Here is a 15,816-nt window from a genome sequence, read left to right as displayed (position 1 = left end):
TTTTATACAAAATTTAAACCTTTAGAAGGGTATTGCCCTCTTCATATCTTTATGTATAATTAAAAATATATGCTTGGACTTTTTTTTTTAGTTTAATAACGATCAATTTTCCTGTTTAATAGTTTTTTCAATTTTAGATGATAAGTTTAATTATGGTGGCCTTGGACTTATTGTTATTATTTCTACCAAACCTTTCTTCAAAATTGGCATGAAATCCCATCGTCAGCTTACGTAGATGAGTAGCCAATGATATTCTTTCTTTTATTATTACTGTATGTAAACTCTGGGACCAGGATGAGTCTGAAATTATATAACAGCCAAAATATTGAAAATTACAGGTTTTTCCTTATTTACTTGTTGTCTTGTATCAGTGGTGCTTCATTGCTTTGCTTTGGTTTTTCATCGGTTATCTAAATTTGGAATATCGAGTTAAAATTTTCCTTCTTTTTTCATATTAATTTTATCCAGTATTGCTTAGCTATACAAACTTGCACGTTATAGCCAAGTACTTTCATCAAATATTATGCTTAAAATGGCATGGCCTGCTTTTGGTGTCCCACCCTTTTAATATTTTTCTATTTTAACTTTTAAAAGCTAAAAATTAACAATATTAAATGTTTTGTTAAAATATATAAAAACTTTATATATTTATTTTCTATTTATCCAAATCAATATGTAATTTTTTTAGAAAAATATTAATTTAAATAGATGATATTAATATTTATTGAGGAGTTGAAAATGTATGTACCAATGACTCTCTTTTGGACCGGGATGTACGTATTTCTTCATGTTAAAAAAGAACTAAAAGGTATTAGGTTGAAAAAAAATCCAAGACTTGGAGGTTTTACTGATTTTTAGATGTTCTCTATGTCTCTAGTTTTTATTTCAAAGTGTTGGATCTTGGAGCACGTTTCTATGGGATTCCAAGTTGGTAGTCGAAATCCAAGTTGTAGGGCAACGAGGAGAGCAGTTTGAGTTTGTGGAAGGAGACGAAGGTGGCCATTGACAAAGCCAAGGAGAAGCATTGATGTCTCTTTCAAGCTCCGTACTCTCTCCTTATCTATTATTTAAATCACTTATTATCGAGGCACTCTTTCTTTGCTGTTAAAAATGATTCCTCATCCAACTTACGACTCTCACGGACCACTTCGAAGCTTCTTCCTATATATGCTTTTTTATATTTTCATTAATCATCAACTTTCTTCTTTCTCTATATATGTAACATCCCTTACCCATATTCGACGCCAGAATAAGGTACGAGGTATTACCGGACTTAAACTCAAACAAACATTCAAAACCGGGACATGATTTCCACTCAAATTTAAAACTTTTCGAAAACATTCATTTCGTCCATTAAACGAGCCTACGAGGCCCAAAATGCATTAAGAGTAGTTCGGGACTAAACCGAGAACTTTAGAAAACTTCCTAACACTTAAAAAATTTTTCATCAAAACAAGGGTCACACGCCCGTGTGGCTTTGGGACACGCCCATGTGGGTAGGCCATGTGGACACACACGCCCGTCTCCCTAACCCGTGTAACTCTCTATTTATGACATCATCAACAAATTTAAGTCACACGGCCAAGTCACACACCCGTGTGTTTAGGCCGTGTGGACGATTTAATTTTCATAATTTTTCATAAAATAGGTGCAGACTTCACACGCCTTGGGCACATGCCCATGTCCCTGGGCCGTGTCCTTCACACTACTGAGACACACGGCTGTGTCTCTTTCCGTGTGGCCAATTCGAAGCTAAAAATTCAAGATGTAGAGGACATGACCAGATCACACACCCATAAGGCAAGCCGTGTGTCACACACGGCCTAGACACATGCCTGTGTGGACAAAAATAAGGCTATTTACCAAGCCATTTTGCCACCCTTACTTTCACCAATCTACAAAACAACAACCAACACCAATTCAAGCATATACATACTGTAACAGCTCGATTTAGACCCTATTCGGAACGGTGGTTTCAGGACCACGAATCCGAGTCAGAAAAATATTTAAAAATTATTTTCTATGTTTATTATGTGTGAATTAATATTCATGAAATTTTCATGTTTTAATTTTATCGTTTGAGTACCCGATTTAATAAAAGGGCTCAATCGCATAAAATGATAATTTGATGGTTAGATGTGAAAGTGCCTAATTGTTGTTGTCTTTATAATATGAAGCATTTATGTTGCAATATTACCATTTTTTAGAGGATGGACGGTTATGACCATGATTTATAATGGTTTAAAATTTTAGTTTAAAGGTTAAATTAGTAAAATATAAAACAATATGTATTATAATAAAACATAAATTAAAATATCCATGCATTTGTTCATCCATTTGACCGAATATAACAAAGAAAAAGAGAAAGAAAGAGCTTTCAAGGTTCGGCCCTTGTGTTCTTCAAATTAGGTATGTAATTTGTTCGGTTTTTGATCATTTTTACGTTTTTGAGATCGTTGCAGTGTAATGTACAAAGCCCATGCTTGAATTTCTAATTTTGATGAATATTTTGAGTTATGCCATTGATGAATAATTGAGCTTTATGATGTTAGTTGATGAAATATGAAAGATATGTTTTGGATTAACATGTTTTGTATTGGAATTTTTGATGATTTTGAGTAATTGGACTAAATTGCAAAAATAATAAATTGAGGGACTAAAATGTGAAATAAAATAAATGTATGGACTTGTATGAATATAAGGAACATTCGGTCTAAGCATAGTGTATTCAAATTTTGCATGTTTTGTGTTTTTGCAATTTGGACTAAATTGTAAAAAGTGTAAAATGTCAGGGGTAAAATGGTAATTTACCCATTTATGTGTTTTTGGACTAAATTGAGTGAAATTATGTTTTAATGAGTTTAATTTGAATATGTTTAGATCAAGAACCAAAGAAATCAGATTTGGATCGGGGGAAAACTAAAGTTGTCGATTAGTCGTCTCGTTCTGATTATCGTTGTCCGAGATAAGTTTATAAGCAAATAGATGTTGTTAATTTTAAATAAATATGAGTTTTATATGCTGAAATGAATTATATGAAAATGTATCTATGAAAGCCGAATGTGAATATGCTTGAAAGCTATGTGTACGAGTTCAATTCGACCAAGTTACAACGTCCGAAAGCCCCGTACGAACCTTAGGAATAGCTAGGATACATATGTCATGACATAGGATTTCTGATATATGTGTTCTCATGTAAGACCACGTCTGGGACGTTGGCATCGATATATGTGTTTACGTGTAAGACATCTGCATCGTATTTGATTCGTGTAAGACCCTATCTGGGACAGTGACATCGATATGTGATTATATGTAAGACTACATATGTGAGTTGGCATTGTACGATATGTATGATTATCTGAGTATACTATTCAATTTCGAATGGTTCAACGGGCAATGATAAGTTGTGATTGAATGTGTAAAATGAGCTAAAGTGATCAGGTATGTGATAGCTTACTATCTATTTGAAATAAGGTAAGTAGGTTACTTGATATGTGTTACAAATCATATATGATGTAAATGAAAAATATATGTGTTTATGGAAAGTACATTCGGCCTTATGAAGATAAATGTGAATACTTATGAAATGACTCTTGAATATATGTATATGAGTTTATGTACATTCGGTTAACTAATGATATTATGGTTTTGAGATTGAATGATATATTTTGATATTGGATATATGTATATTCAGCTAAATGAAAGTATTTGTTAGATATGAAATTGTAAGTTTGAAATTTTAGTATGAATTGGCTTGGTTAAATTTGATTGATATTGTTATTGAGTTATTTATTTGCTTATGACTTACTAAGCTATGATAGCTTATTGTGTGTATATGTTTACCTCTATTGTTTTTTAGATTTTGAAATCAAGTTACGAGGTCGGGGATTGTCAGCAAAGTCTATCACACTATCGACTGTTTTCGGTACTTTATAAGTTAAAATTTGAACTTATGGCATGTATAGGCCAGATAATGTTTGGAAATGTTGGATTTTGGTTTGTATATAATATATATAAGCCATGCGAAAATGGCTTGTTTATTTATGTTAAGTTCGATTTTAAGTATGAATATACTACGAATATGTTTGGTTGTGGTTTTGATGTTTTGGACCATTATATATGTTTATATGTGAACCATGGTTAATATATATTTGTCAATGTTGATGAAATTATGCCAAAGTATATGTGTTTGGTATCATTGGTATGATGTGAAATTATGATTGGATATGTTTTTTGCTGAGTGATATGCTTAATATATAAGTGGAATATATTAGGTAAATAGCTATGATTGAAGTATTGATATTCGATTATGTGATGAAGTAGGTATGGATAATATTTGTATGTCTTTGATCATAGGTTGTAAATATGATTTTAGGTGTAATGAAAAGCTTGTGAAACGACCATGTTTTGATTCGACAAAAAGGTGAATTAACTTTCAGTGGATGTTAGATAATTGGGGTGACATGTATTTGATATTAAAGTTGGATTTTTTTGGCTATATGGATATATATATACTTAGCTGAATGTGTGATTATTGAATTAGTTTTGAATATGACTTTTTTTAGTTTGCTTGATAAAGTGATATTAGCATGTTAAAATTCGGTTTTGGTATGCTAAAAATGTTGGACGAATAGTTATTATGTATTGTACTTATATATATAATTGATGTGTTGGTATGAAAGGTAAAATAAAATGTTTGATTATTCGGTTTAGTTCTTGGAAATGTTTCATGCGTGTAAAGTGATAGAGCATAATGGATGTTGACATCAAATAAGGCAAATGTATTTAGCATGTTATATATATTCGGCTAAAGTTTTTAGTAAATGACCATATGAATAGTAACTTAAGTTTTTAATAAACAAGATGATTTGATGCAAGTTTAATATGTGACTTTGTTATTGTGCTTTACTTATTAAGTAAATCTTATATGACATTTTTGTGTGTATTAACTAAACATCAAGTAAGTAAGTTGGTTTAGAATAAATTTATAATTAGGTTGTATGTATATTTGGTCTTAAGTAATGAGTAATGAGATGTTTTAATTCATATGCTTATATTCGGCCATTTGATAACGATTAAATTGAATGTTATTCAATTTATGTGTAACTTGTAATATTTGGTTTGATTTAGTATATGTTCAAATGTGTAACACCCCTAACATGAAATCATTCCATGAAACTATAGACCATAAAAATCTGATAAATTTTTTTATGTTGGATTTGTGGTCCAGAAACTATTGTTCCGACTAGCCCCAAAATCGAGCTGTTACAACTCTCTCCCCTTTAGGGATTTTCGTCCTTGAAAAACTTACCAGAAAAGAGGTTTGGATACTGTTTTCTCATGGCCTCCTCTGGTTCCTACGTAGCCTCTTCAACACCTTGTCTTTTCCACAAAACTTTCACTAGAGCTATACTTTTATTTCTCAACTGTTTAACTTCCGAGCTAAGATTTTAATCGGTTCTTCACCATACGTCATATCTGGTCAAATCTCAATCTCCATCGGGAAAATCACATATGAAGGATCGGATCGATATTGTCGCAACATCGACACATAAAACACATTATGAATCCTTTCCAACTCTGTCGGTAAGGCTAATCGATATGTCACTGGCCTTATTCTTTCAATAATTTCATATGACCCAATAAAACGTGGACTCAACTTACCTTTACAGCCAAATCAGAGAATCTTTTTCCACGGATATACTTTCAAAAATACTTTATCCAAAATTTGAAACTCAATCTCTTCTCTTTTCAAATCCGCGTATGATTTCTGTCTATTGGAAGCAGTTTTCAAACAATTTCGAATTACTTTTACTTTCTCTTCGGTTTCCTTAACCAAGTCAACCTCGTGAATCTGTTTCTCACTAATTCGGTCTAATACAAAGGTGTTCGGCAATTGCGGCCATACAATGCCTCATAAGGTGCCATTTTTATACTCAACTGATGGCTGTTGTTATAGGCAAATTCATCCAATGGTAGATATTTTTCCCAACTACCCTCAAATTGTAGAACACAGCATCGAAGCATATATTCAATTATCTGAATTACCCTTTCAGATTGACCGTCGATCTGTTGATGAAATGCAGTACTAAAATTCAATTTCGTACCCAAGGCTTCTTGTAACTTTTTCTAAAACCTCGAAGTAAACCTCGGATCTCTATCCGAAATAATAAAAATAGGTACCTCGTGTAATCTCACAATCTCAGCAATGTACAACTCAGCTAGCTTGTCAAGTGAATAATCAGTATGTACCGGTATAAAATGAGCCGATTTCGTCAATCTATCAACCACAACTCATATGACATATTTCTTTTTCGGAGTCATAGGCAAGCCTGTTATGAAATCCATCATAATTCTATCTCATTTCCACTCGGGTACCATCACTGGCTGAAGTAAACCCGAAGGCACTTAGTGTTTGGCTTTTACGTGTTGGCATATCAAACATTTCAAAACAAACTCGGAGATATCTCTTTTCATACCTGGCCACCAATACATTTTCTTCAAGTCTTATATATTTTCGTACTACCCAGATGTACAGATAAACAACCATTATGTGCTTCATGAAGAATTTTCTAAATAAGTTCATCATTTTTCGGTACACAGATCCTATCTCAGAACATCAAACAATCATCAGATCCGACATGAAAATCTGAATCACTAACCGATTCACAATGAGCTCTCTTGGCTTGCAAATCACTGTCACATTTTTGAGCTTCACAAATCTGCTGAGTAAACATTGGCCTAGCTCTCAACTCAGCTAGAATAAAAATGTCATAAGATAAAGTCAATTTTGTGTCCAAAGCTCTCAAAGAAAACAAAGTCTTCCTATTCAAGGCATCTGCGACTACATGTGCTTTACCCGGGTGATAGTCAATCACCAACTCATAATCTTTCAAGAACTCGAGCCATCTTCATTGTCGTAAGTTCAAGTCTTTCTGGGTCATCAAATAGTTTAAACTCTTATGGTCGATAAAAACATGACATTTCTCACCATACAAATGGTGTCGCCATATCTTCAAAGCAAACACAATAGCAACTAATTCCAAATCATGCGTCGGGTAATTCTTCTCATGTGGCTTCAATTGTCTCGAGGCATAAGCTATCACTTTGTCTTCTTGCATCAACACACATCCTAATCCATTCAGTGATGCGTCGCTATAAATCACAAATTCCTTTCCAGATTCAGGTTGCAGTAAAACCAGTGCCTCAAGCAATAATGCCTTCAGCTTCTCAAAACTTTGTTGACATTTTTGCAACAAATCTCGTCATAGGAGTAGCAATCATCGAAAATCCTTTAACAAACCGGCTAAGCCCAGAAAACTTTTGACTTCGAACACATTTCTTAGCAGTTTCCAATCAACAATTGCTGAAATTTTACTTGGATCAACCCAAATACCATGACCTGAGACAATATGGCCCCAAAATCCAACTTCTTTGAGCCTAAACTCACTTTTACTGAACTTAGCATACAACTGTTTATCTCTCAAAGTTTGTAAAACAGTTCTCAAATGCTCGGCATGCTCAGTCTCATAATGAGAATAAATCAGTATGTCATCAATAAAAACAACTAAAAACTTATCCAAACATGGTCGGAAAATTTGATTCATCAAGTCAATGAAAACAACAGGGCATTAGTTAATCCAAATGGCATAACAAGGAATTTATAGTGCCCGTACCTTATTCTGAAAGAAAATTTCAGCACATCTGACTCTTTAACTCTCAACTGGTAATACCCATATCTCAAATCAATCTTGGAAAACACTGTCGCTCCTTTCAACTTATCAAATAAGTCATCTATCCTCAGCAACGGATACTTGTTCTTTATGGTTACCTTATTGAGCTATCGGTAATCTATACAAAGTCTCATAGATCCGTCTTTCTTCTTTATAAATAATACCGGAGCACCCCAGGGGGAATAACTTGATCTCGCGAATCCCTTATCTGTCTATTCTTGCAACTGAGCTTTTAATTCTTTCAATTCAATCAGAGCCATTCTATATGGAGCAATAGATATCGGTGAAGTACCAGCGACTAACTCAATCCCAAACTCAACTTCTCTAACTGGAGGTAACCCAAGCAACTTTTTCGGAAACACATCTAGATATTCACAAACTATCGGTACAGATTCAATTTTCAATTCAGACTCTTTCGTGTTTAACACATAAGCTAGGTAAGCATCACACCCTTTTCTTATACATTTCTGAGCTGACATTGAAGAAATTACCATAGGTAATCTATCTGACTCATTTGACTCAACCCGAAGAATTTCACCATTTTCACATTTCAATTCAATAGCTTTCTGTCTACAATTTACTATAGATCATGCAACGTCAGCCAATCCATACCCAAAATAACATCAAACTCATCAAATGAAAACAACATCAAGTCAGCCAGAAAACAGTAAGCTCTAATCATAAAAGGACATTTCTTACCTACTTTTTCAACTAAAACATGCTTGCCTAAAGGGTTTGACACCTTAATCACAAATTCGGTAAACTCGACAGGTAGTTTCTTATTATTTACCAAATTCATACAAACATACGAATGAGTAGATCCAGGGTCAATCAATGCAATAACATTAGTATCATAAAGAGAAAAAGTACCAGTAATAACATCGAGAGACGTTGCTTCTTCGTGTGAGCACGAATGGCATAGGCTCTCGCCGGTGCTCGAGTTTTAGATCTCACAGTAGTTTCTTTCGTCACACTTTTACTATTGGCTCCATTTCCAGTATTCCTTGGGGGCCTTCCTTTGAAGCAGTATTACTAGGCCTTGCACTTTGAAATTTCTCTTTTTCTGCCATCTCTGGGCAATCTCTGATAAAATGCTCTTGTGAACCACACTTGAAACAAGCCCGGTCATTCATTCTACATTTGTCGAGATGTCTTCTTCCACATTGTTGACACTCGGGCCTATTAGACTTTACATTGCCCACTTGCCATTGAGGTGGCTTGAGATTTAAAACTCGAATGTTGCTTCTCAAGATCTCTACTTGGGTATCCCAATAAAAATTCGAATGGGAATACATTTCTTTAGACTTCTTAGACTGAGATGGAAACGACTTACTCATCGGTCTCTTCCTCGAATCTTTAGCTTCAAGATCAGCTCTCTCGGCCTTACAAGCCTGTTCAACCAATACCACAAACTCTTTCAATTCTAAGATCCCGACTAAAACATAAATATCTTCATTCAATCCATCCTCAAATCTTTTGTACATAATAGCTTCTGTGGAAACACACTCTTGAGCGTATTTGCTCAATCTGACAAATTCTCGCTCGTACTCTATTACGGTCATACGACCCTATTTCAACTCTAGAAATTCCTTACGTTTTTGATTGATGAACCGTTGCCTAATATACTTCTTTCGAAACTCCTACTGAAAGAAGTTCCATGTGACCCTTTCTCTCGGAACTACAGATACAAGTGTATTCCACCAATGGTATGCAGAATCTCTCAAAAGCAAGATAACACATTTAAACACTCTTTTGGTGTGCAGGACAACTCATCGAATACCCTAATAGAGTTCTCGAGCCAAAACTCGGCTCTCTCAGGATCATCATCCATATTATCTCGAAAATGTTCTGACCCACGCTTTCGAATCTTATCAACCAGAGGCTTATTCATTCTTACAAAGTTCATACCTTGTGGGACTATGGGAACCGGTCGAGCAATAGGTGGGGGTGGCGGAGGTTGGGGATTCGAATTTATTCAAAAAAATTCCGTATAACACTCATTCATAATATGGAGAAAGGCTTCCTTGCCTCCTTCTCATTGACTAACCATAGGGGGTTTACTATTCGATGGCGCTACCCCTTGAGCGAGAGTCGACGCATTACTTTCTACCTCATCAGCCTCAGCTCAATTGAGATCCAATACTATATGAAAATATGATTTACAATTGTCAGGAGTCATCACACTATCACAGTTCATTTATGGCATGTATAGCTAGACTCTTACACACACTATGTTAGTATTTGATACCACTAAATGTAACACCCCTTACCCGTATTCGACGTTGGAATAGGGTACGAGGCATTACTAACTTAAACTCAAACAAACATTCAAAATTGGGACATGAATTTCCACTCAAATTTAAAACTTTTCGAAAACATTCATTTCGTCCCTTAAACGAGCCTACGAGGCCCAAAACATGCATTAAGAGTGGTTCGGGACTAAACCGAGAACTTTAGAAAACTTCCCAACATTTATAAATTTTTTCATCAAAATAGGGGTCACACGCCCGTGTATGTAGGCTGTGTGGACATACACGCCCATGCCTCTAACCTGTGTAACTCTCTATTTATGACGTCATCAATAAATTGAAGTCACACGGCCAAGTCACACGCCCGTGTGCTTAGGCCGTGTGGGCGATTTAATTTTCATAATTTTTCATAAAATAGGTGTAGACTTCACACGCCTTGGGCACACGCTCATGTTCCTGGGCCGTGTCCTTCACACGGATGAGACACACGGCCGTTTCTCTTCCCGTGTGGCCAATTAGAAGCTAAAAATTTAAGATGCAGGGGACACACGGCCGAATCACACACCCATAGGGCAAGCCATGTGTCACATACGGCCTAGACACATGCCCATGTGTCTACTCGTGTAGACAAAAATAAGGTTATTTACCAAGCCATTTTGCCACCCTTACTTGCAGCAATCTACACAACCACAACCAACACCAATTCAAGCATAAACATACAACCAATTCAGCCACAACCAAGTCATTCACACATCAGTTACATGTTATGTTCTATCACATACAACATCTCATACTTATCATCTCAAACCATGCAAAATCCATATCCATGAAAACATCATCATATTATGGAAAAATTACCTTTTTGCCCTTAAAGTTTCATATTTTTACAAATTAGCCTTTAAGCTCGTAAAATGAAATGCACTCAATTTTTTTGTTACCCAAGCCTAGTCGAACCATAAACATGCTCATATCAGCCCACATTTTTCATCAAATTAGATTTTTACTAACCATTTTGCAAATTTTTACAAATAAGTCCTTTTTAGGTATTTTTATGGAAAATCACTTAGTAAAAGTTGTTTATCACACCTTAAACATACAATATCTTCCATCAAACATTAAAATACATGCATGCCATAGATGGGTAAATTTTTAAACATGAACCTTACTTCAAAATAAAGGTAGAAATAGGTAAATTGGGTTACGAAGACTTAAAAAATGTAAAGAACATTAAAAACGGGGCTAGAATGCACTTACTATCAAGCTTGAAAGTTGAAGAAACCCTAGCTATGGTGTCTTGAGAATTTCAGCCAATCTAGGAGAAGTTGGACACAATTTTGGCTTTATTTTGGCTTTTTATTCTTTTATTTACCAAATAACCAAAATGCCCTTTTTACCAAATTTTAAAATTTTATCTCAACATGTCCATTTTTGTCCACTAACTTAAAAAATGGTCTAATTATAATAAAGGACCTCTAATTTAAAACTCATAGCAATTGGACACCTCTAGCATGTAGAACTCAACTTTTGCAATTTTTACAATTTAGTGTTTTTTACTAAATTGAGTGCCCAAACATCAAAATTTTCGAACGAAATTTTTAGAAAATTATTATATGAAACTGTAGACCACAAAAATATAAGAAAATTAAATTTTCCTATGTTATATTTTTGGTCCCAAAACCACTGTTCCGACTAGCCCCAAAATCGGGCTGTTACAATATAGTTGCTTTTATACTCATTATTTCTCAGTTTCTTCTCAAATGGGTCACTTCATTAACCTTTTAGTTTTCCTGTCATTTTCTTTAAGCTTCTGTTTGTTTCCTAGAACAGTATCAGCTCAACTAAGATAAAATTTCTATGCTAATTCTTGCTCAAATGTAGAAGCCATTTTTAGAGGTAAAGTGGCCAAGAAATTCAGCCAAACTTTAGTCACAGTTCCTGCCACTTTCCATCTCTTCCATGATTTCGTTGTCCAGGTTTTTTTGCAACACTTTTTTTTGAATATTACCTTTTTCTCCATTTTGCTTAAAATGTATCAACCTGTGTTTGCAAGTGCATTTATTGTTTCTAACATGGATATGATACTTCGATTATGATTACATCTACCAGTAGCAACAAAGCTGAAAAAGATTACCCTGATAACCTGTCGTTAGCCGGAGATGGATTTTACACCATTATCAAAGCTAAAGTAGTGGTTGATGAGGTTCCAAGTTGTAGAAACAAGGTTTCTTGTGCTGATATCTTGGCTTTGGCTACCCGTAATGTTATTGCTATGGTATGGTTCGTTCCTATTTCTTTGATATTACCATAATGATTGTTTGACATTATTGCTGATATATTAGTGAATGTGATCTGATTATAATTGCAGTCTGATGGACCTTCTTATGATGTTGAATTGGGGAGATTAGATGGGTTAAGCTCTACAACTTTTAGTGTCAATGGAAAGCTTCCTCACTCAACTTTCAACTTGAATCATCTTAATTCTCTTTTTGCAGCAAATGGCCTTAGCCAAACTGGCATGATTGCTCTATTAGGTCTTATTATTACCACAACTTCAATGTCTGCATTTCCAACATAAGCTTCCCATGTTAAAGGCTTTCATTGGTTTTATGTTCTTGCAGCAGCACACACTCTTGGATTCTCACATTGCGACAAGTTTTCCAACAAAATATACAATTTTAGCCATCAAAATGCAGTGGACCCAATGCTCAACAAGGACTATGCTACTCAAATTCAACAAATGTGCCCCAGGATTTTGGACCCAAGGATAGTCATCAATATAGACCCAAACACACCCAGGATATTTGACAATGTCTACTTCCAGAACTTTTAGAAAGGGCAGGGCCTTTTCACCTCCGACCAGGTTTTATTCACGGACACAAGGTCTAGACCTACTGTAGACGCATGGGCCTCCAAGTCACAGGCTTTTAACCAAGCTTTTATTACTGCTATGACTAAGTTGGGTCGGGTAGGTGTCAAGACTAGGAGGAACGACAACATTCATAGAAACTGTGCTGCCTTTAACTAAGAATAAAGGTTGGGTTCTTGAAGCTGAATTTTTGTTATACAAAGATCTATGTTATTTAGTTTATAGTAAGATTTCTTGGTATTATAATGAGTTAGAGAAAGGGATTGGAATGATTGAATCATAAAAGTAAAATAAACAGATGATGTGACTGTGACAGCAAACGTTGTTTGAGCCTAATTGGATTGGACTGGATCAGGAAAATGAACGTTCAGTTACGATGTTATTAACTTCTCTTTATTGAATCGTTAACTGTATTTATAATTCATACTAGTACATACCTAACATTACAAGGAAATAAGACTAGGCAAAAGCATCAAAAGTCAGCTCACCAAATCAATCATACAGTAATTGTAAATTGTAACACCCCTTATCCGTATCCGATGTCGAGACAGGGTTCGAGGCATTACCGAACTTAAACATTCACAAACATGTAAAACTAGGCCACAAAATTTTGTCCAATTTAAAACTTTTCAAACACATGCATATCATCCTTTACATGGGCCTTCAAGGCCTAAAACATACATCGGGGTGGTTTGGGACTAAACCGGGAACTTTCGATACACTTTGGACAATTTAATAAATTTTCTTGCTTTAGAGAGTCACACGCCCGTGTGGGTTGGGCCGTGTGGTCACACACGCCCATGTGGCTTGGGACACGCTCATGTCCTCAGCCCGTGTAACTCTTTATTTGTGAAATCAGCAAGTAATTTGAACCACACGGCCAGGCCACACGCCCGTGTGCTAGGCTGTGTCCTCAGCTCGTATAATTCTTTATTTGTGACGTCAGCAAGTAATTTGAACCACACGGCCAGGCCACACACCCGTGTGCTAGGTCGTGTCCTCCACACAACTGAGACACATGGTCGTGTCTTTGGCTGTATGGCCAACACTTAGGCTATTTTCCAAGCCTTTTGTTACCATTAATACCTTACATACTTAAATACTTTATAGACACATATATTGTAGCATCAAGTAGATAATTAAACATCCCCCATTAAGACTCAATTTTAATATTCATATGCCGGCATATATATGTTTTGCTTACTTATTTTATACGAAGTCTAAACATACCAATTTACAATCAATTGAACATGTCATTTTGATTATCACTTATACATTTATACCATGCTTGACATTATTTCACATTCACAAACGACATGCTTGCCTAAGTCATTCCACACCAATTTCGTTTTCCAGCATTATTGACTTATTGCCATATCACACTTTTATTCTTTGAGTATGACAACTTCATTTGGTTATAAGACATTCATCAAGAAGACATATCGTAACACTAACAATTCATATCAAAAAAATATAATCACAAAACCACATCACAAGGCATTAATACATAGCTTGGATAAATAGGCTTATGAGCCATCACCCATATAAGCCACGTCTCATGGCTAAACATAACGAATCAATTTAAGCCAAAATCTTGACCAGACCAGAAGATTACACATCATAATAACTAAGTCCCTATACATGCCACTCACTCAAATACACCTAAGTTTTATCAATACCCCAACGATAATAGCTTGATAGTGTGATGCTGTCTCCGATGATGTCCAACCCCGAGCTGACCTGACAACACTAAAGGAATGAAAAGGCAGGAGTAAGCTTTACGCTTAATAAGTCCATATGAAAATAATAAGCAATATGCCAACATGCTACTCAAGGTAATACGACTATAATTACACTTTTACTTATTTTCTGGTCATGCTGTTTTTCTTGAGTCATGGTTACTAATTTATTTATATCTGGAGCTAAGGAATCCAAATTAAGATCAGCTAATTTTCCTTGAAACTAGACTCACATATCTTCTTACTATAAAATTTTCAGAATTTTTTGTCTAGCCAATAAGTACAGTTTATTCTTTAAAGTTACCCCTTTTTCGCTATTTGACAGTTCCGACCCCTCTTCATTAAAAATTATTTATCTCATAATACGAGACTCGGATGATGTTCCTCTCTATTTACCTTAAAAACAGACTCATTAAAGATTTTAAGAATATAAATTATAACCCACAAATATTTTTTACAAATTTCAATTATTTTCTCAAATAATAACAGGGGATTTCGAAATCATTCTGACTCTATCTCACAATAATTTAAATATCTCATAATCTGATATTCATTTTCTTACACTGTTTCTTATATGTGAAACCAGACTCAATAAGCTTTAATTTCATATTTTATTCAGCCTCAAATTCAATTTCTACAATTTTTGGTGAACTTTCAAAGTTGGACTACAGCTACTATTCAAAATAGTTTTAGTACAAAAATGATGATGACTAAGTTCATCACACCTTCATTTCTTTAAAGTTATAAATCTATGCATTTATAAACAAATATCATAGTCCAACAAATTAACACAACATAATTTCACAATGCTCATGGACTTACCACTCGTGCATTTCATATTCAATTGAGTTTTTGTACATACCTGTACTCATTCGTAACATAACTCAAGTTCGTTCTCACCAATCACATACCTTATTGGGACCATCAGCAGATCCTTCCTTGAATTACCTCTTGAGCACTAGGAACACTAATGGATACACGAAAACTTGCACATAGTGCCATATACGAAGCTAGAACCAACTCATAGAGCGTAAAGTATGTAGCTAAAGCTACCACATATTATGTACTGCTCGCATTTGAGCTACTCACGGGTCTGTACATAAAGTCAGCACCTAGACCCTAAGGCATTAACATGATATGCTCGATCAATGAGTTACTCACGGGCCTGATCACATAGTTAGCACGTAGACCCACATTACATATATCACTTATCTCATGAACTCAGACAT

The 15,816-nt window shown here is 35.0% G+C and overlaps 1 pseudogene; it reads left to right on the top strand.

Annotated features, from left to right (window-relative positions):
- Positions 1 to 11,739: 11,739 nt before the first annotated feature.
- On the top strand, positions 11,740 to 13,007 carry LOC107939687 (peroxidase 73-like; annotated as a pseudogene).
- Positions 13,008 to 15,816: the final 2,809 nt, after the last annotated feature.

This window comes from Gossypium hirsutum, chromosome A12, assembly GCF_007990345.1.
Source record: "Gossypium hirsutum isolate 1008001.06 chromosome A12, Gossypium_hirsutum_v2.1, whole genome shotgun sequence".
NCBI lineage: Eukaryota > Viridiplantae > Streptophyta > Magnoliopsida > Malvales > Malvaceae > Gossypium > Gossypium hirsutum.
This window is presented reverse-complemented; position numbering and strand designations above follow the sequence as displayed.